Genomic DNA, 17,335 nt, shown 5'->3' with positions numbered 1-17,335 from the left:
AGTCACACTTTATTGTACTATCATACAACATACAAGGACGCTATAAAAAAAAAGTTAAAATGTCAAGTTTTTCCAGGAATATTTCGATTTTCTCTGAATTATATAAATACATTGACTAACCCAACGTATCTGTCAACTATCTGTTCAAAATCAGAACATTATAAGTTTTGATATCTTGATGTTTATTATAGTCAAACAAGTAGAAAGCTCAAACAACAACCACATACTAGTGCCTATACTGCGCAATGTTTAAAGTATATATAGCTGTTTTTAATCAGAATCAGTCATTTTTATTTGTATTTTATATTTGTTTTTATGTTGTTATCCAGTTATGTTTTAATGTTTGAGTTATATGGATAATAAATAAATATAAAAACTTTCCAGCGACATTGACTTTATCTGAGCTGCCGCTAGTTTCCCCTGAAACTAATTTATATGACAGAGATGACCAACAAACCGGTCATAATAGCACTGATCAGACTAACCATGCTAATTAACATGAAATTGCTTTAGAAATAAAAAAATAAAGAATATTTGTCATTTATGTAGAAACCATGAATACATGAGAAATAAAGGGAACAGTAGTATACCACTGTTCGAAACTCATAAATCGATAGAAAAAAAATCCGGGTTACAAACCAAAGACAACTTGGACAAATATCGAGTCGTATAAAGACAACTCGAGTCTATCTTATGGCGAATAAAACCACTTTTAAAGACAACTTTGACATCTTTTGAAGACAACTCGGACCAGTTTGAAACCCAATTCGTACCACTTCTGAAGGCAACACATCAAGTCTTGCTACTGATTAACGGTAACGATAAAAAAAATAAAAAACTGTTTTCACGTTAATGATACATGTACATATTGGTTCTACAAATATAAGAAGAGAAATTTGTAGATCAGCTGGATCGTCTCTTTTGAATGATGGATGAAAGATACCCTAGGGACAGTCAACCGCATAAATCGAAAATAAAATGACAACGCCATGGTTACAAAAAAATACAAACAGACAGATAATAGTACACAAAAACAAAACATATATATAACAAATCAACAAATGACAACCACTGAATTACAGGCTCCTGACTTCGGACAGGCACATACATACAGAACGTTTTGGGGTTAAAAATGTGATCAGAATCCCAAATCTCGCCATAAGCTGGGACAGCGGTGTAACAGGACAACATAAGAACGAACTATACATATCAGTTGAAAAAGACAGCCTGTAATTCAGTGCTTGTCGTTTGTTTATATGTTACACAATCTCATTAAAATCCGATGTTCTGATACGCTACCCTCCACTAACTAACAGTGGAGGGTAGCGTATCAGAACATCGGATTTTAATGAGATTGTATGTTACATAAACAGTGGAGGGTAGCGTATCAGAACATCGGATTTTAATGAGATTGTATGTTACATAATTGTTTTTCGTTTTTTACATAAAAAAGGCCGTTAGTTTTCTCGTTTGAATTGTTTTACATTGTCATATCGGGGCCTTTTATAGCTTACTATGCGCTATGGGCATTGCTCAGTGTTGAAGGCCGTACGGTGACCTATAGTTGTTAATGTTTGTGTCATGTTATATAATTCAACATTTTGTTCAGAACTTTCTTTTTCGATTTTTTTCTTCTTCAAGTGAAAGTGGTACTAGTAATCAATGTTCGAAAGAATGTCAATCAACTGATTATCAGTTAGCATTTCCTTAGCATTGAATGTTGTATCAAATCCTTTCTTTTCTCTTTGATATCTACAAAGGCAATTATATTTTATTCAAAACTTTGACAATGTTTCTATTACATAAATGATCTGTATGATTACATAAATTGTATTTACCTATGCATAGTTCCGTAAAACGGATCCACCCAATAAATGTAGGATTTTGTTTGATGGTAGTCTATTTGAAAACTTTCGCTACTCTGCCTCGGGATGTCAATCAATAGTTTCGTCACTGTACTATCGTTCATATTTATTAAGTAGATTCTGTTCCAGTCTAGAACAATTGCATTGGGACCTATAATGATATGAATTGTATGTTGCAAATAAAAATTGAGTAAAATTCTAAACAAAGAAATCAAAATATAATTAATTTGAATCAAAATCATTTTCATAGGAGTTTGCCAAAACGATTTCAAAATATTCAAAAACTGTCGCAAAACACGTGAAATAATCGTGATCAGTTTCATTGAAAAAATGGCTTCCGACAAATACCTATTCTTCACCTGGAGGGATACTTTAAACGTAAGTATTACATACATCGTGTTCTCAAATATGACCCTCTCACAATATGGACTTTTTCCTTTCGAATATTTTAATGCCCATACAGTTAAATCTTATTGTTGGATTGATAGATAACATTCAACTGATGAGTAAAGTCTTTTTCAACTGATTTTTATAGTTCGTTCTTATGGTGTACGATTAATACTACTGTTCCAGGTTAGGGTAGGGTTGGGATCCCACTAACGTATTTATCCCTATCGCCCCTTTCTGTATGTTTGTACCTATGTCAGGAGCCTGTACTTCAGTGGTTGTCGTTTGTTTATGTGTCACATATTTGATTTTCATTCATTTGTTGTACATACATTACGCCGTTATAACAGTTTTTTCGTTTGAATTGTTATACATTGTCATTTTGGCGCTTTTTATATCGGCTTTGCCCATTGCTAAAGGCCCTACAGTGACATATAGTTGTTAATTTCTGTTTTATTCTGGTCTGTTGTTGAGAGTTGTCTCATTTGCAATCATACCACATCTTCATTTATATAATCAAAAATAGTTCTGGCCTGTTGAAGATTGTGTAAACGATATGACCTTAAAATCACTGTAAATTCATTTATTTAACCTCCTTTATATTTCTACCGCTCGGAGACCATGTATATTCCATATGATGTTATTAAGTAGGCGGGGCTTGTTTCAATACACCGTTAGTAGTGTACTAACGCAATTATATTCTTCGTCAATAAATTATTAGTGTTCACGGTAAGAGCTTTACGTCATCATTTCCAAGATATAATCCTGAAGATTTGTAAAAGTTAACTTTACGTTATGTGTTAATGCGCTACTTTTTTAAAATTAAAATTTTAAAAAACTATTTATATCTTAAATTACAAATACAAATCATTTAGTTTTATTCGGCTTATACTGGACACCAATTAACTTTTTTTTATAAGATATGTCCTTTCTGTTTGTTTACTAAAGATATCGGTTTATTAAAGATCAATATGTAACACTTCAGTAAACTATACATATTTATCTTAGTTTATCTCATTAAGGCGGTACCCAACACCTTAACGAAAATTAATTTGGCTCGTTTAATTTTCTTTAATTTTGATTTACTTTGACCATTTGACAAAAATATAAAAATTTCGAAAAATTTTAATCAAGTGTTTAATCAGAAAAATTACGCTGGTTATAAAGCAGTTTGACAAACACTTATTTTGATCATTGAGATGCCTAATATTCCCTTAACGACACAACGTCATTAAAACGGTATGCTGATTTTACAGAGTTATCTCCATTTAGTGTTATGTACCACCTTAAGTAAAAAAACATCATTACTGAAAACAAATACACATAGCATACATAAACCATATAAACATGTGCTTAAAGGATCTGATTCGGATGAAAGAGTCTGTTATGAGATAGTTAAACTTTAAATTGATATGAAATAATGATATGCAAAAAAATACATAAAATAAGCATACATACTGTAACTTTCTAGATGTACCGTATATTTATGTGTTTATATCTGAATTACATACTTCCTTAAAAAAAGAGGGACGAAAGATACCTAAGAGACAGTAAAACTCGTAGATCGAAAATAAACTGACAACGCCATGGCTAAAAATGAAAAAGACGAAAAGAAAATTATAGAACACATAAGACAACATAGACAGTAAAGAATAAGCAACACAAACCCCACCAGAACCTGGGCTGATCTCAGGTGCCCCGGATTTGTAAACAGATCGTGTTCCACATGTGGCACCCGTCGTGTTTTTTCATGTTATATCAAATCCAGTAAATATTCTAATTTGGTAGGTCACATTCATAAAAGGGAAAGGGATTGTAGTTACGATGTAAAGAACATGTCCGATATCATTTGTGAAACGGTTTTTCCATAAGTTAACGGTCAACCAACTCGTAATATAAGATTATCCATTTTTGACTTAGAGCCGATATACTTTTTCTGTAACATAATTTGTCACAAAAGGAGTACACTACACTGAAAAACCTTTTTTGAATATTTTTTTTATAAAGCGTGTTTTCCTCTAAAAGAAATGTTCTACGAAATAACTGTGTTCGAGGGCCAGAAGAGTGCATATTTCTTTTTTCTTTATCATATTTTTTTTTAATTTTGGAAACTTATAAATTAATTTTGGATGTATACACAAACAAGGAAGTATAGTCACACGAAATTAATTATTGTATATTCGATATCCGGTTTACATGTTAAAGATGACTATTTAAAAAGATAAAATAAATAGCATTCAAGTGTAAAAGAAATATATTGATGGCGTGTTTTGATTATTCTTAAAGCTTACTATCAAAAAAGAGAAATAATAGGGCGCTAACAGTATAAGAAATAGAGATTAGGGATACAATTTCAGTTCACAGAAAAATGTCTGAAAATATTTAAAATACAGAAAAAGAGACATCCCACCCCTCCCTAAAAAACAAACAGCATCGAAGAACACTCAATATAGAAACTCTTGCCATAATTTTCTGCTGAATTCATTTACCACCTGGACCATTTACAAAATTTTAAACCAAGACCATGATTAACTAAACAAAGTTATGTTATAAGTAATAAAATTGAGAGTGCACATTGGAAATGTGTCAAAGAGACAACAACCCAACCAAAGAACAGACAATAGCCGAAGCTAAAAATGGTTTATTAAGTTAGCGGTGTCCATCGAACCACAATTAATCAAAATCAAGTCAACTTTGCAAATTTCATAAGAATGCTTTCAACAGCAACATTGAATAATTAATAAAATTTTGATTTATGAAAATATGTTTTGTTATGAAACAGTATTTTTAGTATATTATCGAGGCTCCTTAAGTATTTAAATTAAGGTCTATGGAGGACACATTGGATATTAGCCAATTTCTCTGTGTGTTGAAACCCCATCGCAAGCTTATTTTAGGGATTAGTTTCCATGTCCAAATTTAACATATTATCCTTATTTTCTAGCATAATGTAAAGTACATTGTTTTGACCCAAATATTGGTAATAATTGAAAAGTGTTGATACATAATCTTTACTCTGTCAAACTTACAATAACCTAAATGGTTTTCAAAACTTAAAATCAAATTTTTCATTCAACAAGTTAAAATGGCAACAAACCATGACAAAATGTTTAGTAGAATAACTTGCTTTCCCTTTGTTTTATGTCGACTTTAAAGTATGGATAAGATTGAAAAAGCAACTTTATAATTGGTTATATAATGTCAATGTTCAATGTTTATACTAAAGCATCTTTTAAGTAATTGTGTTGCACTTCCCTGCGCACGGTATTTCCCCAAAAGAAATATGTACGGGAAAATGCATATTATTAGCAGTTTTCTTTGTTCACATGAAAATAATGCATATAATAAAATAAATAGTATCTTATGTTATTTATTTATAATTTTTAGTTTCAAAAATATAATAACTTTGTTTTCTTGTGCCAAAAATGGGTCTTTGTGCCCTTACATCTTTTGTACATGTAATCCCGCCCCACCAAATCTTTGAAGAGCCTTCCTATAATATAAAAAAATTCTCGTTCTTCATATATTAAACACGAAATTAAATGATTGACACCCAAACAAATAAAAATCGATCCATACAAATAAAATCGTTAAAAAAAGTCAAACGTTTTTGGTAAAACACATCATGCACATGAAAGTAAACCTGTTTAATTTTTTATTAACATAATGTGAAAATATTTTAAATATTATTTTGTCTTATATAAACAAAATGCATAAAGTTCTTACCAGAAGAATAAGTGGCACAACAGGTATACGTATAAAAACACCCACCATGTGTCCAACAACATCCATTAGCAGATGCCACAAACAAAATTGGCAACACAAAAAGTGAATGAAATCCGTTCATGGTTCCTGTGATAAAAAGTCTGCACATATCATCAGAAGATACTCTTTAGCTACATAAGGTGGGAATTTCGCGATGAAAATTCACGTGATTATCTTATACCCAATCGTTCTTACATATTAAAACAAAAGTTTACAAGGTTTTTAAATCTTATATGAATAATACATTACAAGTTTTGATATTCGTACATTGCACAACGCTTGGTTTTATTAATGCAACTACTTAGTACAAGTATATGTATACATTAAAGATATTCCCGACTTGCTTTATTGATTTACATTATTTTTAAATGATTTGCATTTGGTCTAATAAGTAAAAAAAAAACTGTGGAGAGAACATAAAATAAATACTTATGTGTAATTTATAAATTCATAATTTTTAAATTATTCAGAAACTAAAGTTTCAACTTCCTCAGGCAAAGTTGACTTTATATGAATTTGGCTATTTAATTTAGGTGTCTATGTCATAGAGCTCTTCAAAGGTTTTCGGTACCTATACGTCTTCGGATTTCAAATGTTTGGTTTTGAGGGTTCCTGATGTAGGTAACTCCATAAAAGCGCTTCGGACGTATAGTATCATTGAACGTATTGTTTCTAAGTTTTTAAGCAAAACATATTTCTAATTAGCATTTCTGTTTAGTTGTCGGAATTTCTTATTCTTACTGTCAAACCAGTTATATATGATATCGTAACTTATAGACCTTATAATAAGCTCTGTGCTTGAAATCTTAATTATTATGCGCAAAATTAATGTTATACTCAAGATATAGCTGTGAGGTGAAAATAGCTGAGTATTCCAAATACAACATTCCGAATCTTTAGGGGTAATACCACCTCATCATGGTACGTCACATACGGTTGTATACGAAAGTAGGTCTAAAAAAATATTCTCTTGAACTTGACAGTTGTAGGAAATTAACCCTGCATTTCAATGCATTTACATTTTGCTGAGTAATAAACATGTATGTTGGGTCATCATTCTTTTTTTATTTGATGGTCTTATGCAAATTTTGGAAGGTTAAGATTATGTAGTTAGCAAAGCAGGTAACCAGTAAATAACAGTGTAAAAATTGGGTTGTTTACTTCCAGTGATGCCAATAATTATGGTTACTTTCTTATATGCAATTACATGTAGTGTAAATTTTTGACTGTAGCACTGGAAAGGATTAAACTTTATTCATGCAAAGTATTTCTTTGATTTAAATAAAGGTAAATACTGCACATTTTTTTTTAAATGCCAATTTAACAAAGACTAATAGGGGAAAAGCAGTAGTGGTATTACACCTTTTGCGGACAAAGAGTACTGGTAGAAACTCAAACTCAATGTCCGAAATTGCCATGCATCAGAGGAATATACTACAATCATATCCCTTATTTTGTATACTTTAATAAGAACTATTTTAAGGGGTTCTTTTTTATGTTTTTAGGGGGTTGTAGGTTTTTTTCTCAGTTTTTGTTATATCTTTCGAGGAGTGAATCGGGTAAGTGTGTATCCGCATGTTTTCAATCATTGTTATTATTGTTTTTGTAGAAGGTAAACTTTAATTTTTTGATTGTAAGACCAATCACGGCGAGAAAAAAAATATGTACCGAAATAGTATGTCATCCTTTACATTAAACGTCACGGTGGTACTCCTTTAAAAGAATGAGGATACAGAACATAAATGCAACTGGAAACTACACATGACAAATATACTTCTTGTATTGGTATTGGATTTTAATTCGACCAGGATCTTGTTAATCATTTTTGAAAATCAAAAGCGCTTGTAAAGGTGTAATTTTATTATGAATAGCATTGTCCTTTATTTGTCTGAAATTTGGTGCATTCTTTGATACGTCATGACGACTAACGTTATAAATTTGACCTCGTTATCTTAGTATTATAGATACATTTATACGCAATAACTTTGGTACTTTCTATCTGTTATTTATCCGATACATTTTCTCTCTTTTGATATGAAAATGTAATTAAAATTTACAAACGAATATATCAGATGCTACAAATCGACAAATTATTCAGAGAAGACTAACCCAATTTCATGTTTGATGAATGTTGATACATTTTATCAACAAATAAGTGATCTGAACCAATTAATTTCACTAGGAAGTATTGGCAGTACAACTTGACATCTAAAGTGGTGTCAATTTTAGCATTTACCATTTGAATGGTTAACACTAGGTATAAAGGGCATTTAAAGTTACACAAGTCCGATATTTTTATTCGAGATTGGTAACGTCTCAAACACATTACCATCGTGAATGACGAACTGTAAATATAACATACGATAAGATTACTAATGAGACCAAATGACGAGCAAATTGAAAACTGTTGGTTACTGCACGGCTTTTAACTACATAAAAACCATTACCGTATATTTAAATTTGTTGTTCATGAAATTTGAATTAGGAACACTTGTTAATATACCTTAATTAACTTTTGTCTGTACAATTAGAGCATAGAGGATTTTCTCCCCTATAATTTCGTAACTCTATCCTCTGAATTGGTAATTTTTGTACTTTCATCTTTTATTTTTGCTGTGATTTGACTTTATGCCATTTTGTGTTCGTGTGTTACATATTTGTTTGTTTTTAGAGTGATTTTAAAAGATTATCACACAATGTTTAGTGATATACCCTATTTTGACATTTTTACCTTTTATGTCTGTGTGTCTTTTTTTTTTCATATATCGTTATCAATATGATGGAATTTTATGCGATTGTCGTACTAGTGAGAGGTTTAGAAACGAGGTTTAATCAACCATTTCGATGTAGAAAGTGACCGTACCAAGACAGGAATGTGATCGTTATTAGCAATTTGTTTGATGCGTTTGATCTTTTGATTTTGTCTTTTGATTAGGGACTTTCTGTTTACAATTTTTCTTTTCACTAACTCTTGATCGATTAATTTTGGGAATTGTGGTCCTCGATGCTTTTTAACTTCGTAATGCGGGGTTCACACATTGCCGATTATTGCTCCCGTTTGATATCAGACAGCAATACGACACGAAAAGTTAAAAAGTCGGATAAGTATCCTCAATTATCTGGAATGTCCTATCATTGTCTGAACGCAGTCGTTTTAGTTCGTATCAGATTCCTACGGGTCGGGAAGGGTCCGAATAGTTCGGCAAAGCACCCCGACAGTTAGGTGCGTCCCGTTACATTCGGGGCAACTCAGCCGATTTTGTCTAGTCGGATTACAATCGTGGCTATGTCGCGAAAGATTCTGCTGTATCGGATCGAATTCCGAACAATGTTTTGTGTTTTCGGTACGGTGTCCTGTTGAACGGGAATGATCTGGAGTAATTTTTCATAGCTGTTTTTCTGCCGATTGAGTCCAGATTGCATCTGGATCTTGTCGATTGCGAACCGTTTCTTGCCGAAACCGTTCCGAAACAGTCCCGTTATCAATACGACATTCGTCAATGATACCCACGTCAGAGTCCCGACAATTACAGAATACAATACGACTGAGACCAGACAAAGCCGTTTGCAATGCGATAGAGCGGATCGTGATAGGATTACGTTCCGACAGTACCTGATCATCCCGAATATGCCACCAGTTTTCGAACGGATAACTTCCGTCAGCGTCGGTTCACTGTCTGGTCACTGTCTGATATCTGTCGGATAACATTCGGTAGAGTCGGGACGCAGTCGTGAGAGACTCGGTTGAATTTTACCTGGCGAAAAATACAAATCGGATCAGAAGCGGATTCAGAATGGGATTATCGGGACTAATTCGCTTAGAAACGGTTGAATATCGACGCTTCCTGAACACTATCTGATTGTTGTCGTGATCAAATTATTTTTGTTTACAAATTTTAATTTAAGTTTGAATTTCCATCCACGATTCACCTGATCTTGATCAGACTTTTAATAAATTTTAATCGGGAATGGTCCTGTCAAGGACGGCAGTAAAAATCGTGAATCTGTGACCCCAGCTTAAATTATTTCGCCTTTTAAACTTTTCTTAAGCGAGTGTATCTGCTGAGTCTTTTGAAGGCTCAACTGACGTCTGACTTACAAAATGGCAATCTTGGTATCTAATGTGAGTATATTTGATTGTGACTGTTTATTTAACGCATCATGTAAATGTAGCGGAATTTGATGAGACTGTTATTAAAGTGAGGGGGTTAGCGCTATAGAACCAGGTTTAATCCACCATTTTATATATTTGAAAATGCCTGTACCAAGTCAGCAGTATGTCAGTTCTTGTCCATTCGTTTTTGATGCGTTTTGTTTTTTGATTTTGCCTTGTGATTATGAACTTTCCAAATTGATTTTCCTCTGAGTTCAGTATTTTTGTGATTTAACTTTTTACAATTAAGATGTTTGGTGGTCGAAGTTTAAACGAGCGGTGTCGTAGTTAAGGTCACTACAAACGGTAAAAATAGCGGCGAATAAGAGCATAGGTAGACACTTATTCAGTATCTTTACATTTCTTGAGATTTTAATGAGACTTCTGTTCCACGAAGGTTCAAGTACTTTTGTTAAATAGTTACACGTCGCCTGTACAGTATATAAAAACAAAATATGCTCTGTACCAAGTCAGGAAAATGGCCATCGTTATAAAATAGTTCATTTCTGTGTGTGTTGCATTTAAATGTTGTGTTTAAGTTGTGTAATAGTTCTCTTATATTTGATACTTTTTTTCAGTTTTAGTTTGTAACCCGGATTTGTTTTTCTCTATCGATTTATGAATTTCGAACAGCGGTAATTTACTGTTGCCTTTATATATAACGTATGTACATATTCAACTATTTGGCTTTTAATTGGAATTACATTTGACTTAAATACACATTGATTATGGTTCTTTGAAAAAAAAATAAGCAGTCTTGTACAAATGTTCAAATGATGGTTAGTGCTGTGTAGTTTATAAAAAAAAATCTATCTTTTGATAGCAAAGATTCCTTCTGTTTTAAAATAAAACGATATAATCATTCAAGTTTTCTATGTTGTGTATTGTGTTCTATTATTTTTCTATTCTTCTTTTCTTTTTAAGCAATGGCGTTGTCAAATTATTTTTTATCTATGAGTTTGACCGTCCTTTTTGGTATCTTTCGCTCCTTGTTTAACTACTATGCCACTTTTAATATCAGACTTCTGAACTTGACCGAGAAACATTAAGTCTTCTGAGACACACTGTTCGGATTTAGACATGGATACGAAACTCATTATGCATTAGTTGCTCTTCATTTCATTCCATTAAATTTTTTTGTTAATGAGAAACATATTGTTATTTTATTGTTTTTAGAACAAAAAGCTTTCAACCGATGGTAAATATTTTAAATTATGGACTAAACTAGCTCTATATATTATGTTGTAAAACCGGAAAATTGTCAAATTTAATCAAATTAGTTATTTTAATGTGAAACCATTAGGGAAAAAGAAGAATCACTACATATACATAATATATTTGATTTAATATTTTATTCGATGAGGTCGCGTTTTAGAAACATAAATGAATAACTATTGATTGAAAAAAAATCATGTGAAAATATCACCAGATGGTGTAAACGTTTACAACTAAAAAAGCACTGTTCATCCTTGAACACCGGGGGGGGGGGGGGGGGGGTAATGTACCGTATATTTAGATTTATTGTTTATAAAAGTAAAACCAGGAACATATGTTAATAAACCTTCCTTAATTACTCTCTATATTATTAGATAATTATAGTATTACTTATATAAAACTAAATATATAAAGAGCATAAAAACAAGTAAAGTGTATATGCAATTATATATTTTTATTCGAAGTATCATATGACATTGATAAACCTTGATTTTTTTTTTGAAAGAAGTCTGGTAAAAAATGTGTTTTTCTAAGACTTGAATGTAAATATTCCCGCCTTAAATTGATTGGATGATTGAAAAATTCGTTAACCTCGTATTTATATTTGCTGGGTTTTCTGCTGCTTTGATTGACAAATATAGATTTTGCGTCTTTTTCTACCTATCATTTAAATAAAGCATCATCCAAATTCAATAAACACCTGGTACGTTTTAAACAACAACAAAAATATCATTACAAATCAATTAAAGGTAAACAATTTGAACCTTCAAATGAACAATACCAATGTAATAAATATGAAATGTAACTTCAACTCGGAAGTTCATGTAAATGATTGTGTCTCTGTAATGGGCCATTGTTACATTATAGTTCGTTTCTGTGTGTGTTCGTTTCGGTGTCTTTAATGTGTCGTTGTTCTCTTATATTTGATACGTTTCCCTCAGTTTTAATTTGTAACCCTGAATTGTGAACAGCGGTATACTACTGTTGCCTTTTTGATAACAAATGTATACTGATACATTCTAATTGACTGAGGATGATAAAGTCAAATTCATCCACAATACAAAAATATGAATAACCTACAACCTATTCGGATTAGATTTTATCGCCAATGTTTTTGATTTTTAAACAATTAAACCTCAAACTTTTAACATCACGGAAGAGATTTCCTACGTTAATCAATTAATAACGAGATCCGCATTTGAAGCAGAAAAACTATGTTATGAGCCTACTTAAATTTTGATTAAACACGTTAAGTATTTAGTTTTTTTTTTAAAATACCCCAAAAATTTCATTTTTAGATCACATATTTATGCATGTTGGTTTCTAGATTCACAGTTACACAAATAAAAAATAATCTGTTTTTTTTATTGCATTCATCCTATTATACACAAGATAACTGATTTCATTACACTCCTCTGAAACCATACATACAACAGCAAGATATATAAGTTTAACGTTGAAACAAATACAGTATATATTATACTATTATTTTTGATTTGAATTTTAATTACCATATAATTTTATAGAACGTAAAATTTTGAATCGTAAAATTATTCATAACAATCTCTAAAAATTATTGATTATTTCTTCTGTGTAGTTTATAAGAAAATACGATTTTCGTCTACGCCTTGACTGTAAAGAACCCCATCCAAAAATAATTCAATGCATTAAAATTTCGATACCCTAGCAACTGTTCAAGCTTTTTCTGTTGGAATAAATAGATAAAGTTGAATGCATTTCTTACAATCATCCCTATTTTAAATTCCCGAAACTCTTCTTGCGTGTTTAGAACAATTATCTCAATTATAGAGTTTATGTAGGTGAAATAAATTGGTCCAGGGTTTTATCTGATGCATTGATTGACAGATATAGAAATTGGTACTTCTTCTACTTATCATTTTAATAAAGCGCCATCTACATTTCACATACAGCTGATAAGTGTTTAATAAAAGGGAAAAATATCACAACAAGTCATTGAATAACTATACAAATCAGATACAAATACACGATTTTGAAGCTTCACTATGTTATACTTATTGACTAGATACAGAATGTAACGGAGAAGTATATGTTAATAATTGTCTTTATAATTGATGAAATGTCTTTTTATGTAAAGATCACATTTCTATACGTGTTGGTTTCTAGATTCACAGTTAAACTCATGTAAATAGTCTTTATTTCTTTAACAGCATAAATCATTACAATAGTATTCGCCTCAAGTAAAAGAAATAGAAAAAAAGGAAATTACCGTGGAAAATTGTGTGACTGTAATTTTCTTTTAAAAATTACAATAAAAGCAAAAGTAAACGCATATAGGAAAAGGTAATTTTCTTGTTGATTGATTATAAAAAGGCTTTTAACAGTGTTAAGCATTTTAGATTATGGACGAATATAACTTAATGTGGTATAATTGTAAAATTGTTAAATGTAATAAAATCAATGTGTTCTTACTTAAAACCATGCACATGAGGGAAAAAGGGATGACTACACAAACTTTGTTTAAATATTTTAAATCGAGCAGATCACTTCTAAAAACATTATATTCGTAAATGAAGATCTATAAATATAAAATAAAAACATGTGGTATGACTGTCAATGCCACCAAGTGACGCAGAATTTAATAATTATAGGTTATTGTTCATCCATCAATGACAAAAAAAAATATTTATTTTAATTTGTTGTTCATACGATTAAAACCAGGAACATTTGTCAATGTATACCTTTATTAAGTTCTTTTTCTATCATTTGAAATATAAAACACTAAATATTTTGACGCTATAGTTGTTGAAACACTTTTCAGTAAAATGTATGTTTTTTTTTACTATTGGTCGATAAATTTCGGGACCTTAGGTCATCATTAGACTGTTTTACCTCAATTCTGAATAATGTTTTTTCATTATTTGGTCGTTTTACCTTATATTTTTCGAGCGCATCAAATAGGTCTGTTGCAGACGAAACGCGCTTCTGGTTTACATAATTTCTAATGCTAGTATTTTTGATGATTTTATTTCCGGACACTTCCTCTGTGCAATAATTAGTATCGTTATTGTTATAAGCCACATATAAAATTAAGTGAGTACTGTTTAGTCTTGCTTTGTACAAAATCACATAATTATTTATGTTGGATGCTAAAATCATAGTTAAAATCATCTGTTATATTTCATAGCAATGTTATTCGATTCAGATTAGAGAAATATGAATAAGAATTTACCGTGGAAAAATATGTCAATGTGTATTCAACTTTTTTTAATGAAATAAAAGCAAGTGCATATCAACCGGTTTTTTATCCCAAATATTCGTCGATTTGATGCAAAGCAATTCAAACATCTATGTTGCTTTGTGATAAAAACTAACATCGAACTTTATCTCTTATAAGTATATCGATGGATTAAACGTTTATTATAATTGATATTTAAACTATGACTTAGACAACTCTTTGCCACAAAATATATAGATTCGTATTCTAATAACATTACTTTTATTGAAAACCAGTGATCAATTACAGTCTTTTAAAAATAGCTGAATTACTCAAAACATGACAATTATGAAAAAGAGTTCTTGAAATTCAAATATGATAGTTAACCTTTACATACAAATATTATATACATTTATATAAAACATACATCATTTCGGTTCAATACTGACGTCTACTCCCCTTTTCTTTTTCTTTTTTCTTATTATAATTAGATATGGAACTGTTAGAAATTATATGTTGAAAAGATGACTGGTATCAATTCAATTATATACCTTTGCACCTGTTAGAGTTTTAAAAGATCATGGTTAAATGTTTACATGCAGTGCCGGATGCATGGTGGCCCGTGAGAACCCGCCCCCCTTTTTTTTAAACGATCAAAGCTTTTGTATCCCTATTTTTGACCTATTATGTGTGTTTGTTTTAGTCACACATCTTTGTCAATATAATGGAATTCCATGCGACTGTCATACAAGTGAGAGGTTTAGCTAGCTGTAAAAACAGGTTTACTCCACCATTCAGGGATACGACATTTGTCAATTCGTTAAATGTGTTTGAGCTTTTGAATTTTCTATTTAATTATTGACTTTCCGTTTTAAATTCTTGCTCGGAGTTAAGTGCTTTTGTGATTTTACTGTTTAAAGGGAACATTTGGTTGGAACCCTCTCCTCCTCTATATCATTGCTCCTGGGTTGGAACCCTCTTTTAAAAATAGCTGGATCCGCTCCTGAGTCATGAAACTCATCCACATTAGAATAATAATAATTGAGAAATCTATAGAATAAAAAATATTTCAACAACGAGCTTATGTAAGTCAATTATTCACACCATGAATTAAGATAATAGATTAATCTTATTATTACTCAAAACTCAAAATCAATAGCAATAATAGATAGATATGAAAAAGAAGATGTGGTATCGATGTCAATGACACAACTACCTCCACAATAAACACAAAATAACTCGGAAATTAACAATGCAATTCAATCGAGAAAACTAACGGCCTCTATATCATTGGCCCTGGGTTGGAACCATCTTTTAAAGATAGCTGGATCCGCTCCTGAGTCGTGATACTCATCCACATTAGAATAACAAAAGTTGAGAATTTGAACAACAAGCTTATGTAAGTCCATTGCTTAAAATTAATTTTTATATTTATATGAAGAGAGAACATAATCACGAAAGAAAACATAATTTGAGTTAACTGTTTATGTACCACTGTGTGGCACATGAAAAGGGTTCAGTATTTAATGAGAGAGAAAAAGGAATTATCAAATAGCCTGTTAGATTTTCAGTACATCAAATGTGTGCTATTAGATACAACAATATAGAATGTTAGTTTTGATTATACGTACATGTACCTGAAAAACAAATGACAAATTGGATTATAAAAGTAATTCTTTAATGCATTCCACATGGTACCAAAGTACTCGTATCTCATATTTTTGACTGCCATTATAATATACTGTTATTTGATTGATCATAAAAAGGCTTTTGGCAGTGTTAATTTTTTTAAATTATGGTCGAAATTAGCTCTATGTGGTGTAACCGGATTTTTTTTTAATCTAATAAGATTAATGTATTTTAACTTAAAACCATTAGGGGGAAAAAGTTTGTTGTTACATTTTATTCGAGAAGGTCACGTCAAACATAGCAATCGTTAGTGAAGAACTATAGATTTTGAAAAAAAAATCATTTGAAAATGTAACCAAATGATGTAGTCTAAACAGTTAACACGTATAGGTAACTATAGGGCCTTCAACAACGTCAAGAAAAATTAATTGATTATAGAATTAAAACAAGGAACTTTTAATGTATGTACCTTTCAAATATTAATAAGTTCTCGCATATAACTTGATAATGTAGAACACAAAAAAATATAATCCCACAAATTTTGAAACATTCTCCAGAACATTTTCGATTCATTGACTATTGACCGATCAATTTCAAGATATTTGATCTATAACGTCCTATAACTCCGTTCATTATCTCGACTTTTAATCTTTTGTTATGCGAGCGCATTTTATGCGCCTTTTGATTTAACAATTCCCGATATATAAGATAACTTCATTGCCCACATTCTTGCGCTGTGTGGTGGTCGAAATGTAAACAAGATGTGTCGTAGTCAAGGTCCCTTAATAAAGAAAAATATCGGCGTAGAAAGAGCACAGAAAGATGTTAATTCAATAGCAATAAATTGAATATAAGAAAAACAATCGTATATTCCTTGAATGTAAAGACGACCCTTTTAGCTTTGAAATCAATATCTATCATGAACAAAGTATGGGTATTGTCTCATTTTGTTAAACCTTTTTTGCAAATAAAACTAAGCAAGTGCCCCTCTTTATAATTTATAATAGACCTTCCTGTCCAAACAATGCAAATTGAAGAAGACCATTGACCTCAAACTACACTCAGATTATTCATGTGTTAAAATTATCGGAACAATAAACTAGACATTACAGAACGAGCATGTAA

This window comes from Mytilus trossulus, chromosome 6, assembly GCF_036588685.1.
Source record: "Mytilus trossulus isolate FHL-02 chromosome 6, PNRI_Mtr1.1.1.hap1, whole genome shotgun sequence".
NCBI classification, from domain to species: Eukaryota; Metazoa; Mollusca; class Bivalvia; order Mytilida; family Mytilidae; genus Mytilus; species Mytilus trossulus.
Note: the sequence above shows the minus strand (reverse complement) of the source record.